Source organism: Haplochromis burtoni, unplaced genomic scaffold (genome assembly GCF_018398535.1).
Source record: "Haplochromis burtoni strain Fernald_Lab_line unplaced genomic scaffold, NCSU_Asbu1 Contig_146, whole genome shotgun sequence".
Taxonomy (NCBI): domain Eukaryota; kingdom Metazoa; phylum Chordata; class Actinopteri; order Cichliformes; family Cichlidae; genus Haplochromis; species Haplochromis burtoni.
In genome coordinates this window covers 1076795-1081503 of record NW_024582507.1, presented here as the reverse complement: position 1 = coordinate 1081503, position 4709 = coordinate 1076795, and positions in this window count along the sequence as shown.

The window sequence follows — 4709 nt, the reverse complement described above, 5'->3', positions numbered from 1 at the left end:
TTTTTTTTTTTTTTTTTTTTGCCCCATGTACCACCACGTTTTGTGCAGGGATAACAAGCTGATTTAATGTATTACCTAGCCACCACCACCACCACTCTTTTTATTTCAGTTTTTTATAAACATTTTTCTTCCCATTCCATGACGTACTCTTCTCTCAACAGACTGGTTTTCTCTCTCTTGCCCACCCACTCCCCCCTCCTCTTTCCAATTGAATCAGGGTTTGACTGCACCATGGAGGAAAAAAAAAAATCTGCCACTTTATATTTCAGTACAATCAGGAACGGATGTGTCCTGCCCCTATTTGTCCATTTGGGGGCAACATTGCCATGCTTCAGAGGTTTAACTGTGCCAACAGGGTTGGAGGATCACAAAGGCAATGTTGGACTTGGAACTGTGCGATAATAAAACTTCTTCAAGGTTTTATCTATTTTTCATTCAGATCGACAAAATCTCTATTTTTTGGCTTACTACTGACAATTTTCATTTCAGAAACCTGTTTTCTGGAGCCTTAACATTTTTTTTTCTAATTATTGGTGACTTCTCAAAAGAACTGCTCAAACAGTGACACTGCTGGAGAAATCAGGGATAGTGTGAAGTCACACGGGACTCGAGACATTTCAGAGGAGGAATTGCAAAGGCCTCTGGGAAAGAAATAATGGATGTGTCCTCCACAACCAGAACTCTCACCATTTAAATCAAAAATTGTACTATTGACATCCTTCACACCCCTCTGCTTTGCTTTCTTTTGATGTTTGTCGTGAAGGGGTCCTTTGTATGTTTCATCAGGAGATTCTGCTTGTGTACACAACCCAGTCTGAGAGAATTGTCGCATCCACCACCTTAAATTACTTTATCAGATTTATGTAATGATGTAAGTGCTGCATTGAATCAATTGTTGCTATCATATTTTTGTTCCACAAAAAGGGGGAAGGTTCCGATATTTGTCTAGTCACCGTCATTCTGTCTTAATCCTTTCTTTGTTTTTTCCTTTAATTTGGTTTCGCTAAGTCTATCATGTTGGTCATAATGCTAAGCTTTAACGTAGGAGCCTATATATTCATGGAGAAAGCCTAAAAATGTATAACCTAAAAATTAATGTAACTGATTTAATATCAAGTAAGAAAAAAATACGAAGAATGAGATGTGGTTTCTGTGTGTTTTTTGGATGTTGCGATTATAGTTTGTTCTAGACTGAAGCCATTGATTATGATACTGTAAACTACATTGAGGTATGTTTAAAAAAAAAAAAAAAGAAAAAAAAGATTGGATATTAAAAAATAAAAAATATTAATAGATGTGTGTGCCCATGCATGGCAAGCTGCATAATGGAAGTCTGTTGGGGATGGCTGAAGTATTATTTACTCTGCAGCTTGCTTTTTCGGGTGATGACGGGTGTTCAGACACCCGTTTTGGAGCATTCACAGCAAGATTATTTGTGAGATCAGTTGGTTCGCGCCTCGTGATTAGTTTGAGATTGTCATTTAATCTTGGACTGAAAGATTACAAAGATGAAGAGAGGAATTCATGACTGCCTCTTTGCCTTTTAAGGGATTTTTATTTTTGTTTCTCTCGTCTGTGTAATTCTTATTTTTAATCTGTTGTGATTTTACAGTGAGCTAATTCAATTTTCAGATTCCACTTCACAGTTCTCTGAAGTCGTGTCACCTTAACAGTAATGTCAGGTAAACATGTCCTGGAAATAAGCTGTTTGTATTCTCAGATTATGTTAGATTATGTGAGTGTTGTGCGATCTGTCTTGACTGTTAACACCGTTAAAACATTGAAATGGCACAAGTGCTGCACTGTGCTGAGGTACTTCAAATAATTTGAACTGTCTGCTTCACAGCAGTATTTTCCAGGTGTGTGTTTGCACCTGACCAGTGTAACCCCCCCCCCCCCCCCCCCAAAAAAAAAATCATCGAGAGAACTGCCATCTAACAGTAGCCTTTGTTCTTTGTCTCCTCATTTTTTTAAATTTTTTTTTAAAATCTGCACTAATCAATAGCTAGGTGGATCTAAGCAATACGGTGAACATGTTTAACTTCACCAACACCACTCTCACCAAGCAGCGTAAAGGCAGGGAAAAGCTTAAGGATGCCGCCGCCAACCCATCGCAGCCACAGCCGTCTTTCTCTCGGGAAGCGACTGGTTGTGATTGTAGGACAGGGCCTAAATGCATGTTAATGTAAACTGTCAGGAAATGTTTGCTGCAAGAGGGATGTCAGGTTAGCCATGAAATTATATTTATTAAAGAAAGGATCAATGAAATACAAAGTACTAAATAAACCTTATCTTGTAGGCCACAGCTGTAGTGACGATACCTTGTTCAAAAGATCTATCTTGGTTTTCTATCTTAAAAAAAAAAAAAATCAAGCCTTAATAAACTGTCCATTCAGAAATTACTTCGTCTTGATCTCATGAATTCTTTGTGAGTAACTAAACAAACATGTGGCCTTATATGAGTGAAATCTCTGTAGTGCAGCCTGCAGAGCTTAAATGTCACTGAAAGGTTTTCTTTGCTGCAATTTGTTTTTCTTTGTTTTTTTCACCATGATGCTGACAACAGTGTAAATACTTTATTGTAGTATAAGGCAAATGTGTCCACAGTTTCAAGTAGTCTAGAGAAGAATTTGAGTGCACAAATGGAGTTGCTGCACCCTGGAATAAAAATAAAAACAGATTTGACATTTATTGAAATTGATTTAGCCATTTTACGCTTCTAAAATAATACAAGAAAGAGGCTTTAGGTTTGAATTAGGAAAAGGTTGGGGGTAATCTAGTTGTTTAGTCTGAGATGTCTTTTTCGCTTGCTGTAAATGTAAGTTGTTTTGAAACTCCGTTAATGATATAATTGATCCACAATAGATTTTCTTTTCTTCCCTTGACAGGAGCTCTCCGTGGTGCTGAATTCTTGATTTGAAGGACCTGCTGGTAGGATGTTCCAGTCATAATCTGGCGTGAAAACACTCTGAAATGGAGAATTTCTTCTACCTTAGATATACATTAATGTGATCATTTTAAAGGATGTGTGGTCAAATGAGTGAATCCTTTCCAGATCATCAGGGAAGATCTGTGGAACAAAACCTAAATCACAAGACTGCTAATGTGTAACTCTTAGTTCTACATTTATAAAATATGCTTATGCAAACAGTCCATGGATTCAAAACTGGGATGAGGGCATACAATCGGTAATAAAATAATCACAAGAACAGATAGAAAACTCAGTGCAGCTTATTCTTTATTTGTTTTGCATCATTACAAAATATAATTTCAGCTATAACAACAGGCAAACAATATTTTCAGACTATACAGATTAAGCAGCAAAAGGTGCTATATAACTGCTAATAGAATGAGGAGTTCTTTTTGCTGGAAATCTTTCTGAGTGAATTAAAGAAAAAAAGATTTTATTAGGTGGCACAAGCTCCAAACCTGAGGCTTCAAGTTACATGACAGCAGCAAATACTGAACTAAAAGTGTTGGAAAATGACAGAAAACACGACCTTTGGCTCTTTGTGGTAATGTTGGACCATTCATTTATTCATATCTAATGAAGCTTTTATTTATTAATATGTTTTGAAGACCTTCAGATGATCATTAGAAGCATACCCATCTGAGCTAAATTTGATCGAGGTATCAACCAAAAGCATCCAGTGGAGACAAGGACTATCACAGGCACTATTCTTCTGTAGTGCTGGTTGTAAATCAATGGCCTGTTTAACAGCAGAGTGAAATCCGAGCTGGTCTAAAAGGAGCACTCAATTATTTTGTGGGACTTTATCTTATTTAGTATTCATTGCTATGCCCCCAGAGTGATAAACAGCTTCCGTGATGCGTTGTCTGAGGAACGCCTGTAGGTGGCATTGAATTGCCTATATTTCTATATGCTGACTCCGTGCGAATAAACCCTGTCGCTATGGTCAGTTTGTATCCCTTCGAGGCTCTTCAGCCTGTGCTGTGGGCCCGAGGATTCAGCCACACCGTGAGGTGTGTCGGAGTGGAACTGCTGTCCTACTTTTCCTCTAGAAATAATATATCAGACGCCAACCCCAGCTGAAGCTAGTAAAGTCCACAACACCTCGTTGGTGGCCTCTGTTACATTTGGTAAAATACCTTTAAAAAATTGCCACACAAGGACAGCACAGAATCCCACCGATATGGATTTAGCATTCATGCGCTCACAGCTGTTTCCGCTGTCAGACATACAGTTTGGCGATTTCTTGGCAAGCTTCGGAGCTGGTGCACCAAAACAATTTGCTGCTTAACGGTCTCGCTTAATTTTAAAAGCACAACAAATATAAAAACATTTTATTTTATTTTTTTTATTTAATTGGTCCCAAATCTCCCGCTTGGGTTTAGAAATGTCATGTGTTTGTTTGTTGTTGTGTTTTTGTTTTAGGATTGTCGCACTTAAAAATGAAAGCCTTTCACTGAGTACTAAATTTAAAAGAAGAAGAAGGCTGAAGAAGACCATATTTTAAAATAATTCCCGAGAGTGTTTTATAAAACCAAGAGGTGGACTTCTGACTTGGCAACTACGTTGTGCGTATCCAGATTTCAGATACACTTTGCATTTAAAGGACATCCCGGACTAATCAGGGATTTCAAAGCAATACGTTTCTCACCAATGACTTGAAATAAACGCTAGATTGGACTACCCCAATTCTATACCAAAATGGCCTATTAAAGTACGCATTGCGTCCATACAGTCA